This window comes from Canis lupus, chromosome 8, assembly GCF_011100685.1.
Source record: "Canis lupus familiaris isolate Mischka breed German Shepherd chromosome 8, alternate assembly UU_Cfam_GSD_1.0, whole genome shotgun sequence".
Taxonomy (NCBI): domain Eukaryota; kingdom Metazoa; phylum Chordata; class Mammalia; order Carnivora; family Canidae; genus Canis; species Canis lupus.
In genome coordinates, this window is record NC_049229.1 from 10,273,490 (window position 1) to 10,298,823 (window position 25,334).

The following is a 25,334-nucleotide window of genomic DNA, read 5'->3' on the forward strand; positions in this document are numbered from 1 at the left end:
AAATCAGAAGCCTCATACACTGCTGGTGGAATGTAACATGGGATAGCCACTTTGGAAAACAGTCTGGCAATTTCTCAAAAGTTTAAGTGTAGAGTTACTGGATGACCCAACAATTCCCTCTTAGGTATATACCCAAGAGAAATGAAAACATATGTCCACATGAATTCCTGTACATGAATATTAATAGTGGTACCCACAAAAGTCAAAAAATGGAAAGACTCCAAATGCCCATTAACTGGACAAACAGTGGATGAATAAAATTTGGTTTATCTATGCCATGGGATATTCCCCCACAATAAATAGGAAGGAAGTGGTGAGACATGGTGTAACATGAATGCAATTTGAAGCATTCCCCTAGCGTAAGAAATGAGAATGATTCTCTCCTTGACCCAACTTTAGTCAGTCTCTTCTAAGACCTCTTCTCCACTGGGTGCCATCTTTGGGCTTTGTCCTCAGGTCTATATAGCTTAGTTTTAGAAAGAATCCTCATACTTGATATTGATCAAATTCCTCAGCATTGCTCTCTCACGGGGATATCTGGTCACTCTGGCCTGCCTTCAGCAAGAAATCTGATAGTTCAGTTTAGTAAGAAATTCCCTTACCTGCAATATCTCCTCTTAGCAATTTTCCATCCACCAACGTCCACCCCCACAACCTCCTGCTTAGCTATAAAAATCCCACTTATCCACACCATATTCAGAAGAGCCCTGTGTTATATTGAGGTCTTATTTCCCCTACTGCAATAGTTCCTGAATAAAAACTGTTATTACCACTTTAACTGCTGTCCAGCTCTGGTTTTCTTTAAAGAGAAGCCAATCACAAAAGGTCACATATTATTGTATGATTTATATGAAATCTCCAAAGTAAGTGTATTTATAAAGATGGAAAGTAGATTACTTATTGCCTAGGGAGAGCAAACTTTGAAGATAATCAGAGTCTGCTAATGGGTACAGTTCTATTTTGCGGTGATGAAAATTTTCTAAAATTGATAATGGTGAAGATTGTACATTCTGGATATAAGTCACTGAGTTGTACACAATGGGTGAATTACATGGTAAGTGAATCATACCTTAACAAAGCTGTTAAAAAAAAAGCACTGGTTATATTCTTTGGATGATGGAAAAGAACTTGGAGAAATCCAGGTACTTTATGATCAACATTTTTTGGATTTTTAAAAATTAGAATAGGACAATATATAACATGGCATATTATGTTTCCAAAAACACTAAGTAATTCCAATAATATATTTTATAGAGTGTAACAGTTTATAAAACATTTTCAGATCTTCATCTGATTGTGACAACTAGTAATTACAACTTCTGCTTTTGAGCATGTACAACAGACCAGGCAATATGCTGGATGCTTTGCATGCATTACCTTTGCAACTCTCCTGCTCCCCACATTAGTACTGATTATTCATATTTTACAAATGAGGCAACAGGTGAGAAAGGTAAGGGGCTTGCCCATAGTAAGTTGTAGAGCCAGACTTAAAAACAACTTCCTATCTCTAAGTCCTATGCTATGCTCTCTGAATAAATATTTTTAGAAGAGGGGGAAAAATGGGTTGATACCAAAATTCAAGAAAAGTATCTAATCCTCTTCTATTTACTGAAACTAGAAATGAGATCACACTTAGTATAGGAGCCTAGCACAAAATAAGCAACCAATAAATATCAATCACCAGTTATTATTCTCCAAATTTAATGGCCCTTTTGCCTGATTCATCCGTCCTGAATCTTTGGCAAGTTTTGGCACTAGTGATTATCCTCCTTCTTTATAAAACTTTACCTTCCCTGAGTTTCCATAACATTGTGTTATCTTAATAATATCTTTACCTCTCAAATAGCTTCTCAGTTTCTTAGATATGATACCAAAAGCATGATCCATAAAGAAAAAAAAAGATAATTGGACTTTTTCAAAAGGCATCATTGAGAAAATGAAAAGGTTGAGGAAAGAAATATGTCCTAATCTCATAAAGGACATATAACCAGTAAATGATCTGAAAGGACATTTCACAGAAGACATATGAACAGCTAATATGTAAATGAAAAGATACTCAACATTTTTCATTAGGAAAATGCACATTAAAACCACAATGAAGCACCATCACGCACTAGACTGGCCATAAAGGAGACAATAATGGGGTCCCTGGCTGGCTCAGCCATAGAACATGCAGCTCTTGATCTTGGGATTGTAAATTCGAGCCCCAAGCTGGGTGTCGAGATTGCTTAAAAATAAAGGTTAGAAAAAAACTAAAAAAAAAAAAAAAAGACAATAACAATTGTCAGCAAAGATCGCTATCAGTAGATTGCACAGTCCTAGTGGGAGTGTAAAATGGTACAGCAGCTTTGGAAAGCAGTTTGGTAGTTTTTTACAAAGTTAAACGTAAATTTACCACATCATCCAGCAATTCCGCTCCTAGGTATCTACCTCAGAGAAAATAAAAATAGATCTAAACAAAGACCTTTATCATAGCAGCTTAGTCAGAATAGCCCTAAACTGGAAACAATCCAAACGTCCCTCAGCCAGTGAATGGATGAACACAATGTGGTGTACGATGGAATACTATTCAGCAGTGCAAAGGAGCAAACTACTGATAGAGATATACTAATATATACAACATCATGAATGAGCCTCAGAAACATTATGCTGGGGGCCCTTGGGTGGCTCAGTGGTTGAGTGTCTGCCTTTGGCTCAGGTAGTGATCCTGGGGTCCTGGGATAGAGTTCTACATCGGGATCCCCACAGGGCACCTGCTTCTCCCTCTGTCTATGTCTCTACCTCACTGTGTCTCTTATGAACAAATAAATAAAATCTTTTTTAAAAAAACATTACACTGAATGGAAGAAACTAAACACAAAATGCCACACATTTGTTTTATGTGACTTCATTTATATGAAATTTCTAGAAGAGTCAAAAATAGAGACAGAAAGCAGATGAGTGGTTTCTTGGGGCTGGAGTTAGGAGTTAGGATAGACCACAAGTGAGTATGGGTATGGTTTCACAAGTGTGTACATTACTAAACATCATCAAATTGTACATTTACTGTGGAAGAATTTTATGGTATGTAAATTATACTTCAATAAAGGTGTTAAAGAAACTTAACGAAGTGAAAATTTTTTACTATGGGCATTTTAATAATTGAACTTTTGGAAGGACTAAAGTGACCAGAAGACTTTTCATTACCTTAAAATAACTAGAAAAGATAGAATTACCTGTGGTTTCATCTAAGGGGCAGGGAAAGACTAGCTCTACAGGAAATACAGTTATGATACAGAATGAGGGAAAAGAGAAACTGGGATAATAATGAAGCAATAGTGATAATGGCTGAGAATTTTCCAAACCAACAGACAATTTAGGACCTGCAGCCAACCCCAGAACACATCTTAGTAAAAATTCTGAGAACCAGAGACAAAAAGAAAATCCCCTATAAAAGCATCCAGAGACATAAATTCAAAAAGAGACAAAACTAAACTGTATTGATAAGGGATGCATACATAGAGACTATAACTTTGGGAAAAGGGAGGAATTATTATTTTAAAAATTAAGGCATCTGTTAATCTAGATGGGATGATGGGGCTGTGCTAGCAAAGTTCAACTACTTCATCTGAATGGTGGTTGCCTTACGATTATTCTTGCAGTTGTCTATACGTGTTGTGTGTGCTTTTCTGTATATATTTACCTTGCATACTAAAAGGAGAATAATTAAGATGGGCCTTTGGAAGTATGTTTTATAAGTATTGTTGTTGGTTTTTTCCTTAGAGACTGTTTGATGACAAAAGAGTACTTTCTGAGGAAATGTTTTTCATGTTGATGGTTTCATTAACATCAGCACAGTGTTATTTTGACCTGTAGAAGTTATTTCCCAGAATTTAGAAATATCTATTTCTTGTAGATCACTCTAATGAAGGAATTTGACCAAAGACAGTAATTTCAAACTTAAGGGAACAGTTGGTGAAAGCAATGACTACCAGATATAGTTGCAGAAGCAATAGAAACCTATACTACAGATCAAGGATAGTATTTTGTGGTGAGTGGGTGGGCAATTTTTATCTCCTTTGGCACTGAAATCTGTTCATTTCAGTGTCTGCATGAGAGGTATTTATTTTTAAAAATCAAAACAGATTTTAATGCATAATACATTTTTGTTGTTGTTATTTGAGCCTGCATAATTAGTCTCTTACTCTTTCTTTCTTCAACCAGCAGAAAACTGTTTTGGTGCAATAAAACTTCAGCTTTCCCATGTAAACATCCCATGTGGAACTTGTGCTTCAGTGGATCATAGCATTGTTAGGGCTTCTTTTATTTCTGAATCTGGTCTCGCTCCAACCTAGCCCCAGTCCTGAGGGCTGCCCATTCTGAACTGGCCCAATTCATACGGTTTGGCAATGAAGTCAAGCTTCCAATGCTCCGTGTTGGTGTGGCAGGCACACAGAGGGTAGAAAATTAGTGTTTCAGAGCTACTTCAGAGAGTTAGGGTTGTATTTACATCCGGCAACAAGAATAATTGGACCTGAGGAATTAGCTGACTCCTGGATTCCTCTTAAAATCTAAATATACCTTAAAATGTCAGGGAATAAATAAGCCATGGTTTTTCTCCCAGTCATGTGTGAAAATTCAACTCCAATTTTACAGGACAAACTATTACTACTTGTCCAGTCTCACTCACTCCTCAACTTGGGATGCCGCTCTCACCGAGAATATTCTCCGAATATCCCCACCACTTGGTTAATTTTGACCTGCCTCTATTTTGTGTGTAAAGATCTACTGAACTTCCTGAGACCTCCTCTTTGGTGCTCTGTGGGAAGATGTCTTATAAACAAAAGTGGTTTGTTTGTTTGTTAAAACTCGGTTTTAGAAACAATAACACATCAGACTTACTGGGAATGTGAGTTAGAGACCCCACGTTGTTTGTATTGTATTGTTCTGTTCCAGTGGTTCCCAGATGCAAGTTCTGCTCTAGTCGGGGATTAACTTTGCACCAATGCACATCAAAAATGCTACCCCTTAGCACAAACTGTCTTTTACCCTATGATTATGACCTTCTCCATTTATGTAAAAAGGGTTTTTTTTCCCTTTTATGAAAATGGGCTAGATAAGAGATTGTAGTGTTTTAAATGGTCTTATTTATTTAGTTCCCTTAAATATTTTTTTAACTATTACTGGTCTGTGAAATTAAAAAGTCTGGGAACCACACTTACTAGATCTCTTCCTATTCCTATGGACTTTTCACTGAATGACCGAACATTACAACCACCCAGGGCCTGTTTTCACCCTCTTTAACCAATGCTCTCATATTTGACATATTCAGTCATCCTCTTCTTCCTTAAATCCCTTCAAGGAACAGACTTCAGTGACACCAACCAACCAAGGAGCAGTTTTTCTCTGGTTGTTTTCTTTTTTTTTTTTTAATTTTTCTTGTTTGTACATCTATTTCACCAAGTGAAAAGTTATAGGTGGGGGCATTCCTAAAGACACTCTTGTCTCTCTATCTCTGTCTTTATCATTCTACTCCCCCGAGCCTCTCGTTCACTCATGCACCAAATGGTAGTAAGGACACTTAATATAAAATCTACTCTCTTAACACAGTTTGAAGAGAATGTCTGCTTCTCTTTATGTTTCTACTCATTCCTTCTGGGAACTGTTGTCTTCAGGCTTTAATTACCACCTCTATGCTGATGACTTTCAACACTTTAGATCTGAGAGTTTAAACCACAAGATTTCCATCAATCTACAAACCATCTGCACTGGGATGGCCCACCATCAATTCAAACTTTCCATCTTCCACAACAAACTCATTTTGCCTCCATCAAACTAGCTTACCCTCGCAAGTTTCCAGTTTCCATCAAGCCCTTTCCTGGCAACCAAAATCTCATGATTCTTTTATTCCTTCCTTCTCTTTCATTTTTTTAAGGTTTTATTTATTTGGCAGAGAGAGAGAGAAAGAGCACAAGCAGGGGGAGCAGTCGTCAGAAAGAGAGAGAGAAGCAGGCTCCCCGCTGAGCAAGGAGCCCAGTGCAGGACTCAATCCCAGGACCCTGGGATCATCACCTGAGCCAAAGGCAGATGCTTAACTGACTGAGTCATTCAGGCACCCCTCTTTCATCTTCTAGATCCAATCACCCCACAAGTCATTGTGATCCATTTTTCAAAATTTCAACAAAAATTTTGGAATAAAAAAGATCTAGGTATGATTGCAGGCTTTGGTACTTAATAGCCATGAGAACCTCTGGATAATTCCTTACTATTATAGACTGAATGTTTGTATCCCCTACAATCCCTATGTTGAAGCCCTGACCCCTAACGTGATGGCATTTGGAGATGGGGCCTCTGGCAGGTATGTATGGTTAGATGAGCTCATCAGGGCAAAGCTGAAACAGCCACCTGAGTTCCATATTACCAGTCTTCCCTTATTCCAGTCCACCCTGAACACCACAATCAGATTAATATTCAATGAAATCAAATCAACCATGTCACTCCAATTCTCACAGCTGTCAGTGGTTTCCCACTTAATCATCGGATAGTGTTTAAATTCCTAGACCTGGCATTAAACTACCTCAGAGTATCTTTAATAGTATCTATTCAGTTTTTTTATCCAACAAAACCCTCTTCATTCTAGAGGATAGCTTCTCCTAGTGCCTTTTAACCTAGGCATATGAAGCTTCTCCAGGATGGAAGGTACTGAACTTTCTTTCTCTCTGCCCAAATTCACTTTTCAAGTTACCTGTCCTCCAATAGGTTCTCCAGCTGCTCCAGGGACTCTAATTACCATGCTTTTACTCCTCATTTTGATACATAATTACATGCCTATTTACATGCCTCAACTGCTTTATGTAGGTATACATTATCATCTCAAATAAAAAAAAAAAAAACGATTTCTAAGCTTGGGACCCCTGGGTGGCTCAGTCAGTTAAATATCCAACTCATTATTTTGGCTCAGGTTATGGTCTTATAGGTCATAGGATAGAGCCCTGTATTAGGCTCCACACTCAGCAGGGAGTCTGCTTGGGTTTCTCTCCCTCTGCCCCTGCCCCCACTTGTACTCGTGCATGCTTTCTCAAATAAGTAAGTAAATCTTTTTTTAAAAAAAGCAGACTTCTGAGGAGCAAGACCCATTTTTTTTAAGATTTTATTTATTTATTCATGAAAAACACACAGAGAAAGGCAGAGACATAGGTAGAGGGAGGAGCAGTCTCCCTGTGGGGAGCCCAATCAATGTAGGACTCGATCCCAGGACCCCAGGATCATGCCCTGAGCTGAAGGCAGATACTCAACCACTGAGCCACCTAGGCATTCGGCAAGATCCATGTCTTACATGAGTTCTCTATAATCCTCTACCTCTAGCACTATGACACACACATACTATTGAATTAATGTGGCATGTCATCTCTTGATATAGATACAGCTCACATAAAATGTTTCAAATATATAGCAAACCCTAGAGAATAACAACACCTTGATTTTTAAATTGTATGTTGGCTTGCAAAATTTTAGGGAAAGAAAATGTTTTAGATGCTATTGAAGACTTTTTACCAGTCCCTGATCCCATTCCCCATCTTCTTGCCCTAGAAGTTTCTACTTAGATATGTATCTTTACCATCAATGCCAAATTGCTCTTTTCAACTCATTATTAGATTTTGAGATCTATTCACACTGCTAAATCAAGATCTTGGGCAGCCCAGGTGGCTCAGCGGTTTAGTGCCACCTTCAGCCCAGGGCGTGATCCTTGGAGACCTGGAATCAAGTCCCATGTCAGGGTCCCTACATGGAGCCTGCTTCTCCCTCTGCCTGTGTCTCTGCCTCTCTCTCTCTCTCTCTCTCTCTCTCTCTGTGTGTGTGTCTCTCATGAATAAGTAAATAAAATCTTCTAAAAAATAAATAAAAATAAATCAAGATCTCTAGTTTAGTGATTTTACCCTTCCACAATGCTCCATTGTGGCTATAGTATAATGTATTTACCGATTCCCATACTGATGAACATTTAAGTTGTTTTCAATTGTTTTCTGTCATAGGCAATATTGCAATGAACATTCTCTAGAATGTGAGGCGGCCTACTTCCCAAACAACCCACATTATAAAATCTATAATTCCTCAAGAATGGTTCACATGTGTTCTCTAATGTTTTAAATTTTCAAATATTCTAATTAGACCTTAGGCTGGCTCATAATATTCCACAGCTGACATAGTGTAAATATCAGGACCCAGGCTTCCAGTCTCAGTACAGATGCTTTTTCCTGACATCCATCAACCTCTAAATATCAATAATTACTGTATCCCTCACTATTAATACATCACAGCTAATATCCACTAGCAATGTAAAAATGAGTACACTTTGTCTAGGTAAACATTTCTCTTCCAAACCCAAAGCTCTTCAATATTTATCAACCATTATTGAATAAATATTTGTTAAACTCATCAGTGTCAGACACAGTTCTAGGCACTGAGAATCAGATGGTGATGCAGAATCTGCTCTCACAGAGATTACATTCCTATAGGAACAGATAGGCAATAAACAAATAAATGAACATAAAATATATCATACAGGAATAGGTTATGATAAAAATTTAAATGCTGAGATGATAGGATATAATTAGAAAAGGGATCTTAAGTGTTCTCACCACAAAAAAAAAAAAAGGTAATTATGCGATAAAATGGAGATGTTAACCAATGCTATGGTGGTAATCATTTTGCAATACATAAGTATACTGAATCAACACTGTCACCTTAATTTCACATAATGCTATATGTCAATTACGTCTCTATAAAGCTGGAAAAATTAATAAATAATAAATATTTAAAGATAAATTACTTTTTAAAAAGAGTACAACTGGGGTGCCTGGGTGCCTCAGTTGGTTAAGTATCCAGCTCTTGATTTCAGCTCAGGTCATGATCTCAGGGTCATGAGAGTTACCCCAATGTCAGGCTCTGTGCTCAGTAGGGAGTTGGCTTGTAATTCTCTCTTTCTCCCTTCCCTCTGCCCCTACCCCCCCATGCATGCACCCTCTCTCACTCAAATAAATAAATCTGTAAATAAAAAACAAACAAACAAAAAGAGCGTGTGGCTATTCTAGACCAGTGGTGTGTAATAGAACTTTCTGCAATGATCGAAGAATTCTATAGTGCACCATCCAATATGGTAGCCATTAGTCATACTTGAAATGTGACTAGTCCCACTGAATAACAAACTTTTAAATTTTATTGAATTTTAATCAATATAAACTTAAATGTAAACAGCTACATGTAGCTAATGGCTACTGTACTGAACAGGGTACCTTACTTAGGATCACAATACTGGTAGGTGGCAGAGATGAAATTTGAACCCCAGGAGTCCGGCATCAGAGTTTACATTGAAAACTACTTGCCTGAAAGAAGAGATCCTAAGAGATTTTGCTTATTTGTTAGTTTGATGATAGAGACTATTTTTGTGCTGATGGAAATTAGTCATGAAAAGTGAAAAATAAGTGATGTAAAAGAGAGAGAGTGCAAAGGAAGACATCTTGAAAAATGAGAGGGAACAAGATCCAGAACACAAGTTAAGGAATCAACGTTGGGTGGGAACAGTGAGCTTCATTCTTAGTAACAACAGGGAGGACAGACATTAGGACCAATGCAGTAGGTAGATTTGGAGACAAGAGAATAAAGAAGTTTCTGCTCATTGCTCTGGTTCAATAAGATGTGAGGTAAGATTTCACCTGAGAGTGACAAAAGGAGGGAAAAGAATAGGAAGTTGAGAAGAGAGGGAAAGTTTTGGGGAACGGTAAAGTGTAATAGAATATCAGACAATGTTGAGTGCTTTTTGAGATTCATAATCATGAATTTTAAATGAAACCACTCAGTAGAATTATTTGGTTTTCTCCAGCTAATTTTAGCTGATTGGGTACAGGCACAGAGTAAGCAATTATGTGGTAGAAGTATTAAGATGGGAGACAGGGAGGGGTGCCCATGTGGTTCAGATGGTTAGGCGTCTGCCTTCAGCCCAGGTCATGATCTCAGAGTCCTGGGATCGAACCTCACATGGGGCTCTCTGCTCAGCATGGAACTTTCTTCTCCCTCTGCCTGCCATTCCCCCTGCTTGTGCATTTGCGTGCACGCTCTCTCTCTTTCAAATAAATAAATAAAATCTTTAAAAAAAAAAAGATGAAAGACAAGGAGAAGGGAGTTAAGGGGATTTTAAAGGAATGGTTTGCACATGGAATCCAAGTTGGGTAGGAAGAAAATGAAGACATGAAAATGACAGCAAAAATATAGAAAAGTCTGTCATTCCAAAGTATGAATGAGGGATTGTTTGTTTCGTTTTGTTTCATTCTTATGGAACCTGACAGGCTGATTCTAAAATTTGTATGAGGGCACCTGGGTGGCTCAGGTCATGATCCCAGGTCTTGGGATCAAGTCTCGCATCGGGCTCCCTGTGGGAAGCCTGTTCTCCCTCTGCCTATGTCTGTCTCTCTTTCTGTCTCTCATGAAATAAATAAAATCTTTTAAAACTTATTTTTAAAATAAATAAATAAAATTTGTATGAAAACACAAAGGGCTAGGGCATCTGGCTGGCTCAGTAGGAATAGCTTCTGACTCTTAATCTCAGGATTGTGAGTTCAAGCCCCACATTGGTTATGGAGTCTACTTAAAGAAACAAAAAACAAAACAAAGAAACAAAAAACCCCACAAAGGATCAAGAAGATCCAATACAGTCCCAAATAACCAGGCTGGGGAACTTGCTGTAGCAGATGTCAGGATTTATTTTAAAGGTATCATAATTAAAGTGATTCAATATTGATCTCAGAGACCAATGTAGAATTGGTCACAGACACGTAACAGAACAGAGAGCACAGAAAGAGACCATGAATATATAGAAACTGATTTAGGACAGAGCTGACAGTGCATAGTGTTGAAAGGACATACAATAAATGCAGCTAGTAAAATAGGTTCTCCATATTAAATAAATGAAAATTAATCCTTAACTCATATCATACTTATAGATTAATGGCTTCAGATACAAAAGCCAAAACTATAAAGCCTTTGAGAAAATAAAGAATATATTTATGATTTCAGGGTAAAGAAGAATTTCTTTAAAAAGAAACAAAAAGCACAGCCACAAAAAAGGACCTGATAAATTTGAAAATTAAAAATTAATAACTTCTGTTCAAACAACATGATAAAGTGAAAAGATAAACCATAAATTAGAAAAATTTTCAACACTATCACCTAAAAAGGATTATAATCCAGAATATATAAAGAACCCCTACAGATACATTGGATTCAATCTAGTAAAGGAAAGTAAGCAAAAGACATAAATAGGCATTTCACATAACAAGAAATATGAGTGACTCAGAAACATAAAAAATACTCAAATTCATTACTATTTATGGTAATCAGAAAATTGCAAATTAAAAGCACAATGAAATGTCAGTTTATACCCTTCTATCAGCAACATTTTAATTTTTTAATTTTTTAAAGATTTATTTATTTATTTGAGAAAGAATGGGGAGCAGAGGGAGAAAATGTCAAGCAGATTTCCCACTGAGCACAGAGGCAGATGTGGGGATCAATCCCATGACCCATTAGATCATAACCTGAGCTGAAACCAAGAGTCAGACACTTAACCAACTGAGCCATCCAGGCACCCCAGATTGGCAATATTTTTAAAGTTTAACCATATAAAGCACCGATGAGGATATGGGGCATAAAGAACTCTCATACATCAGTGGTAGAATGGGAAAAGAAAGACATCACAGAAGACTCCATGCTATATAATTACATTTATACCACATGTAAATACAAAAATAAAAGTCTTTGGACCCCAAATTTCTATGGGGATCAGGCTAAGGAAACTACTCAATTGCAAACATGAGCCATTTCTCATATAAAAGAAAGGATGTCTTAATTCAGAGCCAAGAATCACGGTGAATCATTCCAGGAAGCAGGATTGGGCCCATTTAAAGGAACAAATAAGTGACATGTGCTTCAGCTGCATTTCAGAATTCAACCAGAAGTAGGCCAATTCCAAAGAAGTGTACCTATACCTGATTAGATGACAAGATCCTAGAATGTGACCCACTGCTGAAATAAAAGGAGGCTTTGGGGACCTTGGGAGAGGATAAATGTAATTTTGCATGTTAGGAAGGGTATGACTTGTGGGAAGAGGACAGGCAGTAGAAGAAAGTCGAAGATTGCACTTAGTTCCTTCCCCACTTAGACACGCATGTTGTTCTTCAGATCAACATTGCAGTCTAATTCCCCTCCCTCAGATTCTGGGTTGACTTTAATGACTTGCCTTGGACAACAGAATACAGTAGAAATAAAGTTCTAGGACATCCATGGATCAGTTATTAAAAGCCTCAAATCTTCTGCCTTAGAATACATGCTCTCGGCACATTCCTCTTAGAACCCTAAGCCACCGCCTAAAAAGTATAAGCTATTCTTCTAAAAAAGAGGTGTGTAGAGGAGTACTGAGGGACCAGACACTGAGGGGCTATCCAGCCAGTCAAGCCTTCAGGTGACTCTAGTCCCAGCCACTCTCTGTCACTGCATGAGAGAACCCCTAGAGAGACCAGCTCAGGTGAGCACAGAGAACTCTCAGAACCATGGAGAAAATAATAGTGTTGTTTTGAGCTATTACATTTTATTTTATTTTTTTTTTTTTTTGAGCTATTACATTTTAGAATGTGTATTACACAGCCACAGATAACCAGGCATCATGGCTTTGAGCCCCCTTATCATTCTCTTCACTTTACTCTGTCCAAGTTTTAAATTTTTGTCATCTAAGTTAATGCTGTTACAGAAAAAAAAATTTTTTTGAGGGAGAGAGCATTCACACATGTATGCATAAGGAGAGGAGGGGCAGAGGAAAAGGGAGAGAGAATCTTAAGCAGATTCTATGCCCAACATGGAGCCCAACTCAAGGCTTGATCTCATGATCCTGAGATCATGATCTGAGCTGAAATCAAGGGTAAGAAGCTTATTTGATTGAAGCACCCAGGTGTCCTGAAATATCTTTCTTTATAATCCTACCTGCTTCCCAAAGAAGCTATATCCTGTTACTCTGGAGAGCTCCTTGTTTTTGCCTTGATGGCTTTGAGTATATAAACTCATAGGTAGGAACTGGAAGTAGAAAGTAGGCTAAAGGTGAATTTCTCTGCTTTATAAAGGAAGTCTAAGTGACTGCGGGAAATTATGTTCAGAGGAGAAACAAGAATCAGGAATGCAAAGCATCAGAAAAGGGAGGAAAAAGAACTCTCAGTGGTGTCACAGCAGCAAAGACATGATAAAACTAAAAAAAATCTGGTGGAAAGATTATGACATTAACTTGGGAGTATGTAACGTTTAAGTTCTCCTCTGACTTATGAAATCTTCAGTAAAATCTACATTGCTCACTCTCTGAGATGAGAGGATTCTTCAGTGAAATTTCAAGAAGTAATACATCATCATGCAAGCACAATGGAATGGAAGAATGATGAGCAGCCAATATTGGGTTACATTTTAGAAAAATGTTGACTAGAAAAGGTAGTCAATCCTATAACCTGGTATTAAAGAACTTTTTTTAATTTATTTTTTATTGGTGTTCAATTTACCAACATACAGAATAACCCCCAGTGCCCATCACCCATTCACTCCCACCCCCCGCCCTCCTCCCCTTCTACCACACCTAGTTCGTTTCCCAGAGTTAGCAGACTTTACGTTCTGTCTCCCTTTCTGATATTTCCCACACATTTCTTCTCCCTTCCCTTATATTCCCTTTCACTATTATTTATATTCCCCAAATGAATGAGACCATATAATGTTTGTCCTTCTCCGATAGACTTACTTCACTCAGCATAATACCCTCCAGTTCCATCCACGTTGAAGCAAATGGTGGGTATTTGTCATTTCTAATAGCTGAGTAATATTCCATTGAATACATAGACCACATCTTTTTTATCCACTCATCTTTCGATGGACACCGAGGCTCCTTCCACAGCTTGGCTATTGTGGCCATTGCTGCTATAAACATCGGGGTGCAGGTGTCCCGGCGTTTCATTGCATCTGTATCTTTGGGGTAAATCCCCAACAGTGCAATTGCTGGGTCATAGGGCAGGTCTATTTTTAACTCTTTGAGGAACCTCCACACAGTTTCCCAGAGTGGCTGCACCAGTTCACATTCCCACCAACAGTGCAAGAGGGTTCCCTTTTCTCCGCATCCTCTCCAACATTTGTGGTTTCCTGCCTTGTTAATGTTCCCCATTCTCACTGGTGTGAGGTGGTATCTCATTGTGGTTTTGATTTGTATTTCCCTGATGGCAAGTGATGCAGAGCATTTTCTCATATGCATGTTGGCCATGTCTATGTCTTCCTCTGTGAGATTTCTGTTCATGTCTTTTGCCCATTTCATGATTGGATTGTTTGTTTCTTTGGTGTTGAGTTTAAGAAGTTCTTTATAGATCTTGGAAACTAGCCCTTTATCTGATATGTCATTTGCAAATATCTTCTCCCATTCTGTAGGTTGTCTTTTAGTTTTGTTGACTGTATCCTTTGCTGTGCAAAAGCTTCTTATCTTGATGAAGTCCCAATAGTTCATTTTTGCTTTGTTTTTTTTGCCTTCGTGGAGTATCTTGCAAGAAGTTACTGTGGCTGAGTTCAAAAAGGGTGTTGCCTGTGTTCTCCTCTAGGATTTTGATGGACTCTTGTCTCACATTTAGATCTTTCATCCATTTTGAGTTTATCTTTGTGTATGGTGCAACAGAGTGGTCTAGTTTCATTCTTCTGCATGTGGATGTCCAATTTTCCCAGCACCATTTATTGAAGAGACTGTCTTTCTTCCAATGGATAGTCTTTCTTCTTTTGTCAAATATTAGTTGACCATAAAGTTCAAGGTCCACTTATGGGTTCTCTATTCTGTTCCATTGATCTATGTGTCTGTTTTTGTGCCAGTACCACACTGTCTTGATGACCACAGCTTTGTAGTACAACCTGAAATCTGGCATTGTGATGCCCCCAGATATGGTTTTCTTTTTTAAAATTCCCCTGGCTATTCGGGGTCTTTTCTGATTCCACACAAATCTTAAAATAATTTGTTCCAACTCTCTGAAGAAAGTCCACGGTATTTTGATAGGGATTGCATTAAACGTGTATATTGCCCTGGGTAACATTGACATTTTCACAATATTAATTCTGCCAATCCATGAGCACGGAATATTTTTCCATCTCTTTGTGTCTTCCTCAATTTCTTTCAGAAGTGTTCTATAGTTTTGAGGGTCCTTTACATCTTTGGTTAGGTTTATTCCTAGGAATCTTATGCTTTTGGGTGCAATTGTAAGTGGGATTGACTCTTTAATTTCTTTCTTCAGTCTCATTGTTAGTGTATAGAAATGCCACTGATTTCTGGGCATTGATTTTGTATCCTGCCACGCTACCGAATTGCTGTATGAGTTCTAGCAATCTTGGGGTGGAGACTTTTGAGTTTTCTATGTAGAGTATCATGTCATCGGCGAAGAGGGAGAGTTTGACTTCTTCTTTGCCAATTTGAATGCCTTTAATGTCTTTTTGTTGTCTGATTGCTGAGGCTAGGACTTCTAATACTATGTTGAATAGTAGTGGTGAGAGTGGACATCCCTGTCTTGTTCCTGATCTTAGGGGAAAGGCTCCCAGTGCTTCCCCAATGAGAATGATATTTGCTGTGGGCTTTTCGCAGATGGCTTTTAAGATGTTGAGGAATGTTCCCTCTATCCCTACACTCTGAAGAGTTTTGATCAGGAATGGATGCTGTATTTTGTCAAATGCTTTCTCTGCATCTAATGAGAGGATCACATGGTTCTTAGTTTTTCTCTTGCTGATATGATGAATCACATTGATTGTTTTACGAGTGTTGAACCAGCCTTGTGTCCCAGGGATAAATCCTACTTGGTCATGGTGAATAATTTTCTTAATGTGTTGTTGGATCCTATTGGCTAGTATCTTGCTGAGAATTTTTGCATCCATGTTCATCAGGGATATTGGTCTGTAATTCTCCTTTTTGGTGGGGTCTTTGTCTGGTTTTGGAATTAAGGTGATGCTGGCCTCATAGAACGAATTTGGAAGTACTCCATCTCTTTCTATCTTTCCAAACAGCTTTAGGAGAATAGGTATGATTTCTTCTTTAAACGTTTGATAGAATTCCCCTGGGAAGCCATCTGGCCCTGGACTCTTGTGTCTTGGGAGGTTTTTGATGACTGCTTCAATTTCCTCCCTGGTTATTGGCCTCTTCAGGTTTTCTATTTCTTCCTGTTCCAGTTTTGGTAGTTTGTGGCTTTCCAGGAATGTGTCCATTTCTTCTAGATTGCCTAATTTATTGGCGTATAGCTGTTCATAATATGTTTTTAAAATCTTTTGTATTTCCTTGGTGTTGGTAGTGATCTCTCCTTTCTCATTAATGATTTTATTAATTTGAGTCTTCTCTCTCTTCTTTTTAATAAGGCTGGCTAATGGTTTATCTATCTTATTAATTCTTTCAAAGAACCAACTCCTGGTTCTGTTGATCTGTTCCACAGTTCTTCTGGTCTCGATTTCGTTGAGTTCTGCTCGAATCTTTATTAACTCTCATCTTCTCCTGGGTGTAGGATCTATTTGCTGTTTTTTCTCTAGCTCCTTTATGTGTAAGGTTAGCTTTTGTATTTGAGTTCTTTCCAGTTTTTGAATGGATGCTTGTATTGCGATGTATTTCCCCCTTAGGACTGCTTTTGCTGCATCCCAAAGATTTTGAACGGTTGTATCTTCATTCTCATTAGTTTCCATGAATCTTTTTAATTCTTCCTTAATTTCCTGGTTGACCCTTTCATCTTTTAGCAGGATGGTCCTTAACCTCCACGTGTTTGAGGTCCTTCCAAACTTCTTGTTGTGATTTAGTTCTAATTTCAAGGCATTATGGTCTGAGAATATGCAGGGGATGATCCCAATCTTTTGGTATCGGTTCAGACCCAATTTGTGACCCAATATGTGGTCTATTCTGGAGAAAGTTCCATGTGCACTTTAGAAGAATGTGTATTCAGTTGAGTTTGGATGTAAAGTTCTGTAGATATCTGTGAAATCCATCTGGTCCAGTGTATCATTTAAAGCTCTCGTATCTTTGGAGATGTTGTGTTTAGAAGACCTATCGAGTATAGAAACAGCTAGATTGAAGTCACCAAGTATAAGTGTATTATTATCTAAGTATTTCTTCACTTTGGTTATTAATTGATTTATATATTTGGCAGCTCCCACATTCGGGGCATATATATTGAGGATTGTTAGGTCCTCTTGTTGGATACATCCTTTAAGTATGATATAGTGTCCCTCTTCATCTCTCACTACAATCTTCGGGGTAAATTTTAGTTTATCTGATATAAGGATGGCTACCCCTGCTTTCTTTTGAGGACCATTCGAATGGTAAATGGTTCTCCAACCGTTTATTTTCAGGCTGTAGGTGTCCTTCTGTCTAAAATGAGTCTCTTGTAGACAGCAAATAGATGGGTCCTGCTTTTTTATCCAGTCTGAAACCCTGCGCCTTTTGATGGGGTCATTAAGCCCGTTCACGTTCAGAGTTACTATTGAGAGATATGAGTTTAGTGTCATCATTATATCTATTCGGTCCTTGTTTTTGTGGATTGTTCCACTGAACTTCTTCTTAAAGGGGAATTTTAAGAGTCTCCCTTAAAATTTCTTGCAGAGCTGGTTTGGAGGTCACATATTCATTCAGTTCCTGCCTGTCTTGGAAGCTCTTTATCTCTCCTTCCATTTTGAATGAGAGCCTTGCTGGATAAAGTATTCTTGGTTGCATGTTCTTCTCATTTAGGACCCTGAATATATCCTGCCAGCCCTTTCTGGCCTGCCAGGTCTCTGTGGAGAGGTCTGCTGTTACCCTAATACTCCTCCCCATAAAAGCCAGGGATTTCTTGTCTCTTGCTGCCTTAAGGATCTTCTCTTTATCTTTGGAATTTGCAAGCTTCACTATTAAATGTCGAGGTGTTGAACGGTTTTTATTGATTTTAGGGGGGGATGTCTCTATTTCCTGGATCTGAATGCCTGTTTCCCTTCCCAGATTAGGAAAGTTTTCAGCTAGAATTTGTTCAAATACATATTCAGGCCCTCTGTCCCTTTCGGCGCCCTCGGGAACACCAATTAAACGTAAGTTTTTCTTCCTCAAGCTGTCATTTATTTCCTCGTTTATTTCCCTTAATCTATCTTTATGGTCTTTTAATAGTTTGTCTCTTTTTTCCTCAGTTTCCCTCTTTGCCATCAACTTGTCTTCTATGTCACTCACTCATTCTTCCACCTCGTTAACCCTCGTCATTAGGACTTCTAGTTTGGATTGCATCTCATTCAATTGATTTTTTTTTAATTTTTATTTATTTATGATAGTCACAGAGAGAGAGAGAGAGAGAGAGAGGCAGAGATGTAGGCAGAGGGAGAAGCAGGCTCCATGCACCAGGAGCCCAATGTGGGATTCGATCCCGGGTCTCCAGGTCGCGCCCTGGGCCAAAGGCAGGCGCTAAACTGCTGCGCCACCCAGGGATCCCTCATTCAATTGATATTTAATTTCTGCCTGATTAGCTCTAAATTCTGCTGTCATGAAGTCTCTTGAGTCCTTTATGCTTTTTTCTAGAGCCACCCGTAGCTGTATAATAGTGCTTCTGAATTGGCTTTCTGACATTGAATTGTAATCCAGATTTTGTAACTCTGTGGGAGAGAGGACTGTTTCTGATTCTTTCTTTTGAGGTGAGGTTTTCCTTCTAGTCATTTTGCTCAGTGCAGAGTGGCCAAAAGCAAGTTGTATTGAGAAAAGGAGAAAAAGAGAGGAGAGAAAGAAGGAAAGAAAAGAGAAAAAGAAAGAAGAAAAAAGGAAGAAAAAAGAAGAAAAAGAGAAAGAAAAAGAAAGGAAAAAAAGGGTGGGGGAAGCAAACAGAAATCAAAAAGCAAAGACAAAACAAAATAATACAAAACAAAACAAAACCCACGGGGGAGTATCTTCTGATTCTGTATACTTTAAGTCCCTTGACTTCCCCTGGAACTGGTCCGTGTAGCTGATCTTCTGGGGGAGGGGCCTGTTGTGCTGATTCTCAGGTGTTAGCACTTGGGGGAGCTGCTCTGCCCCTGCCTGGTGCAGGGCTCAGTGGGGGGTGTTTACCCCGTGAGGCCCCAGGAGGAACAACCGCAGTGGCGGGGCCAGCTCTGGAGCCCTGGAGTCAGCCCCCGCAGTAGCTCCAGAGCTCTCCGTCTGCAGGGCCTGGAGGCTCCGGGGCGGGGCGCTGATCTGCTCAGCTGGGGCTGGAGCGTCCTCGCTGTCCTGGGCCCTCCCGGCCTCTGCCTGTCCCGGGGGAGGCCGGATCCTGGGCTGTGTCCCGGCGCCCTGTGCTCCGGAGCCTGCGCTGTTGGATTCGGCTCCCGCCCCGCAGCCCCCTCCGCGGAGCCGCCCCCGAGCCCCCCCAGCTGCTCCCGCCCCACAGCTCCCTCCGTGGAGCCGCCCCCGAGCCCCCCGAGCTGCTCTGGGTCCCGCCGTGCGCGCTGCAGCCCTTAGGGAGCTCGGCGCATCTCCCGGGCGCAGGTGTCTGTTAGTGTCCCCGGGAGCCCGAGGGCATCCCCGCCCTCCTGGGTCCTGCTCCAACTCCCCACGAGCCCCTTTCCCCCGGGAAGGTCGGTGCAGCTCCTGCTTCTCCGGGACGGGGCTCTCCTGTCCTGGGGACACTCGCCCCGGCCTCAGCCCGGCTCCTCGCGGGGCCCCTCCCCCTTGGAGGCCTTTTGTTTCTTTATTTCTTTTTCCCCGTCTTCCTACCTGATAGAAGCGCGAACTCTTCTCACTGTAGCATTCCAGGTGTTCTCTCTTTAATTCTCAGGCCGAATTCATAGATTTTCAGGAAAATTTGAAGGTTTTCTAGGTAATTTGGTGGGGACAGGTGATTTGGGGACCCTACTCTCCCGCCATCTTGCCCCTCCCTCTGGTATTAAAGAACTTATCTGAAACTAAAACTGGTCCATTAATAAGCATTTTGGAATAAAGCTGTTCAATAATTTTGAGTCACTAAACTTACTGTTACCTAGCAGATTTCTTTCCATCTTATTTCAGAGAATATGACAGGAAATAGTTAAACGTCCCAATGAAATCCAGATGCTATCTACATAAATGCCACTCCTCTTAAATGCCAGTTTAGCAACCCTGTCAAAAAAAAAGTTAATTAAACTCATCTGACATCATATGTTCTTAGAATCATGCAGCTTCCTATGTGTTCAAAAAAATCCATCTTTTTAATTAATCACTCTATAACCTTGACAAGAATTGATATTAAGCCCACCAGTAGTTGCCTCTTGCAAAGTGTTCATTGCTGCCTGAAACCAGATGTGCTTATCAATCCAGCCATGTTAGGGAGAGAATTTACTCAGAATCAAGGGAGTCCTGGATTTTCTCTGGTGACTGTTATACTGTGGACTGTTCCACTGGAAACATGTACAGGGGCATGAGCATGGTTCACTTGGTGAAGCTTTGGACCCTTGATTTCAGCTCAGGTCATGAGCTCAGGATTGTGAGATCCAGCCCCACCTGGGGCTCCACACTGGGTATGGAGCCTGCCTAAGATCCTCTCTCTCTTTCTCTCTCTCTCTGCCCCTCTCCCACTCATGCACGCAAGTATGCACTCATTCTCTCTAAACAAAACAAAACAAATAAAACAAAAACACAACAAATAAGGAAACACGTACGGATATGTGGCTTGGGTCTGCACCTCCCTCCAAATTACTGGCTACCTCTAAGGATGCCAAATCTTGGTTCTATGTGAATAAGGCAGTAGCCTAAGAATAGACACCCCTGGGAAGAAACATCTAATGCGAAAGTCTCTAATTAGAAGGTTAGGAAAAAAAAAAAAAAAGGTTAGACATCCCAGTGTCCAAGCCTAACTACCTGCTAGTAGCTTAGCCTGGCAAGGTTTGAAGAAAATCGTAGTGGTCAAACAGCACTATGTGTTTAAGAACAGAGAAGCGAAAAGCTAGTGAGCGTGACAAGAACCAGAGTTTGGTCGTCTGGTGGTAGAGCACAAATTCAATTGTGCACCTGAGAAAGAGCAGATGCTGACTAAAGCTGCTGACCTAAGAAAAGGGAATTCAACTCTGAAGCAAAGCTGGAAAGGAAGAATGGGGCAGGCATGCTTCTCAGTATTTAGAATAGATGTCTGGACATGATGGTAGATTTAGAAATTCAAATGAAAGTGAATAAAAGGAGTAAAGAAAAAAAAAGCTGGCATTATGACTAGGAATTTCCCTGCATGTCTGGAACTTCCTTCCTCTCAATACACAGACCCTGGTGATCCTTTCCCTTACATCTCTTATTACTTTCTGAAGAAAAACTATATCAAACAGTTTGGCTCTGTGAGTGGTAAGATGAATAAATGTGCTTTTCAGCTTTAACAAAGGTATAGAGACTGTGGGAAGTGAATCATTCATTTAAAAAGTGAAGATAAGACTCTATGTGTATGTGCTCTAGAAGGGGTTCTCTGTGACTCTGGAATGACCACATTTGTTGTTGTAGATGTTAGTGTGACTTTTTTTAAGGATTTTCTTTATTTATTCATGAGAGACACAGAAAGAGAGGGAGGAGCAGAGACACAGGCAGAGGGAGAAGGAGGCTCCATGCAGGGAGCTCGACATGGGACTCGATCCCAGGACCCCCAGGATCATGACCTGAGCCAAAGGCAGACGCTCAACCCCTGAGCCATCCAGGCGCCCCTGTTAGTGTGACTTTATGAAAGAAGGTGTATCAGAGGGGCACCTGGGTGGCTCAGCAGTTGAGCATCTGCCTTCAGCTCAGGTTGTGATCCCAGGATCTGGGGATCGAGTCCCACATAGGGCTCCCTGTGAGGAGCCTGCTTCTCCCTCTGCCTATGTCTCTGCCTCTGTGTGTGTGTGTCTCTCATTAATTAATAAATAAAATCTTTTAAAAAAAGAAGAAGAAGAAGGTGTATCAGACCATAGGATGGCTCATCTTTGCCCATTTCCAGCAAACCCACTCCTCGTCTACCTTTTCTATGAAGGCTCATATAGGTCAGATAATTCCTTCCCAATTCTCCCTTGCAGCAAGTGTGTGTGTGTGTGTGTGTGTGTGTGTGTGTGTGTGTGTGTGTGTGTGTGTGTGCAGGTGCATGCTGTAAACTAAGACCTGGAACACTCCTCAGCATTTAAGTCATTGGACAGAGAGTACAATGAAGATGATAGATTCCTATTGCTTGCTCTGTAACACATTCAACAAGCACTCATTAGACTCTTTATAAATCGTTGCTACATGTGAAATACTATGGTAGATCGTGGGGCTGGAAGAATGAGCAAGAGAAGTCCCAGCCCCAAGGAACTCAGCTTATTCTGAACGTTGGAGCTGTGAATGTCTGGGCAGAGGCAGTAAAAGAGGTGAATTACAGGGTTCTGTGCTGGGCAGGAGGAAGGAAGTCTTCCCAAGGATGGTGACACCTAAGCTGACTTTTTTTTTTAAGATTTTAATTATTTATTTGACAGAGAATGAGAGAGAGAGCACAAGCAGGCGGGGCAGGAGGCAGAGGGAGAGGGAGAAGCAGGCTCCTCCCTGAGCAGAGAGCTCAAGGCGGGGTTCTACCCCAGGATCCTGGGATCATGACCTGAGCAAAAGGCAGACGCCTAACTGACTGAGCCACCCAGGTGCCCCTAAACCGACTCTGAAGAAAGGAATTAAAGGTCACCAGATGTTTCAAAACTTGAAAATCGAGATCAAGCTCAATTTGCTCAAGGAGTGAAATAATTTTCAGTTCTTGCTACTTACTGATTTTTCACAAACTCACTGGGATACTAATATATCCCAGTAGCTCATCACCACAGCATTCAGTTTCTGCATTACTGTTGCAGTTACTCTAACCTAAAGAAACCTGTGTTTGTCTGTGTCACTGAAGACAATTGCTGTGGTTTGGCCTTCCTATACCCCAACCTTTGGGATGGTTGTCATTGACCTCAGGTTCCTTTGCATAGGCACGGTATGAGTCACTGACAGGAAAATCATTGGCTAATGAAGAAAAAACAGAAATGTTCTATTGTTTCTTTTTTACTCCCTTGGCTCTGAAAAATTCTATAACCAGCCAGAGCTATGTTTAGACAATCATAATACATCCTACACAGAAAAGTTAGAATTGCAATTGATCAAAATGACATTTTCCTATCGTGGAAAGAAAACACAAACAGGTTAAGAACCCAACAATTTGGTTTGATAAATTATGTTGCATCAGCATGACAGAAAATTATTCAGCCTCTAAAAATGATAATTAATATGATTATGTATGGTATGTGGGAACGAAAACGCAAAATAATTTATACACATGATTTGCAGTAAAATGCATCCACTGTGAAATATTACTTGGAAATAACATGAAAAAAGCTTAAATCAGTAGTTGCAGTAGGGAAATTTCTAGTATATTTTCTTTTCAAATTTTTCTTCAAAGCTACTGTTGGGTCATCTTTTAAGTTTTAAAAGTTTTACTTTTTTTGTTTTGCTTTTTAAAGATTTTATTTATTTATTCATGAGAGACACAAAGAGAGAGAGAGAGAGAGAGAGAGAGAGAGAGAGAGGCAGAAACACAGGCAGAGGGAGAAGCAGGCTCCATGCAGGGAGCCTGACGTGGGACTCGACCCCAGGACCCCGGGATCACAACCTGAGCCGAAGGCAGACACTCAACCGCTGAGCCACCCAGGTGCCCCAAGTTTGATGTTTTTAAAGAGTGTTCAAATGTGGTAGGACTAGCTGCCAGATTCAGTTAAGTCCACCACCTTCCTCATACTTCATGCACTATCACAACCAACACAGCCCAAGACCACAAGAGCTGTTACATGTTACCCCCATTGAGTTCTGTGACAACAAAAATATCTTATACTTTGTGATCTAAGAAAATTGTAATATAGAATCTTTCCTTTAATTCCATTATGTTTTTCTTTGCTAGACGAGGGCCATTGATTGCTTCTATCTGCTGGCATATTTTTGGCTCTCAAAGGAAGAATAACAGAATAATTAAGAGTACAGCCAGCCTTTTCTTTCTGGTTGCATTATCTTGGGCAAGTTTCTTAGCCTCTCTGCACTGCACTTTCCTGTCAGTAAAATAAGATGATAACAACTGTGATGATATTCACAAGTATCAAATTATAATTATGATAATAATTCTTGTCTGTCATAAAGATCCAATGAGATGATCCACGCCCAGTTTGACCTCGGTGCTGAATCTGTGGTAGTGGTTTGTCGTCTCCTGACTCACAGCAGGCGCAAATCTTCCTGACACCATTTATGCAGTTCTGTTATTCCTAACCATTCCTCTTGGTATATGCCCTTCTTTCCATCTCTTATTCATATACCTTTAAAATTTGAGTTTAGGGGCATCTGGGTGGCTCAGTCAGTTGGGCGCCTTACTGTGGCTGGGGTTGTGACCCTGGGGCCCCAGGACTGAGCCCCGTATCAGGCTCCCTGCTTCACAGGGAACCTGCTTCTCCCTCTCCCTCTGCCTGCTGCTCCCCCTGCTTGTGCTCTCTGTCTCACTCTCTGTCAAATAAATAAATAAATTTTTTTTTATCTAAGTTTATCAGAGAGCTTTCTAGAAATACTACCTTCCTTTTTTCCTCCTTTTGTAAAAAGATTTTATTTTTTTATTTATTCATGAGAGACACAGACTGAGAGAAAGAGAGAGAGGCAGAGACACAGGCAGAGGGAGAAGCAGGCTCCATGCAGGGAGCCCAAAGCGGGACTCAATCCTGGGTCTCCAGGATCACACCCTGGGCTGAAGGCAGCGCTAAACCGCTAAGCCACCTGGGCTGCCCTTTTCCTCCTTTTTTAACTGGATCATTTGTGACCAGAAAGTGAGAACTGTGTTGTGTAAAGAGTCCTGTCCTGCTGGAACCACATTTTCTTTGAAGAGACTCATGTCACAGAGTCAAGCACATCTTTTGTATGAACCTTTCCAAACCTGTACTCCACATGCTGAGATTCATATGGAATGATTCCAGCCTTCTTCCTCTCTGGCTATCCTTAGCTGAAGTGAAACTGTATTATTTTTTTAGTTCTGAGTAAAAAGAAAAAGACACACATTATGTACTAAAGAGTATAAAAATAAAAAGTAAGTCACACCTTCTTCTTCCAAAAGTAAACATTATTATGCATTTTGTGTATCCTTTGGAAATACTCTATGCATTTTCAAGCACATTTACATTGCATACATTAGTATATATCACATTTTTTATATCACATTTTTAACCCAAATTGGATCAGATACATGTTGTCCTACAAATGGCTTTTTACTTAGCAATATACTTTGGAAATTGTTCATATCAGCACAAATAACATCTTATTTTTTTGTTCACAGCTGTAT

General features: G+C 40.0%; 1 long non-coding RNA gene across 1 annotated transcript in view; it reads right to left on the reverse strand.

Moving 5' to 3' along the window:
• Positions 1 to 25,334, reverse strand: part of LOC119876486 — an 82,483-nt gene that overhangs the window by 6,706 nt on the left and 50,443 nt on the right. The gene's annotated exons all lie outside the window — the stretch shown is intronic.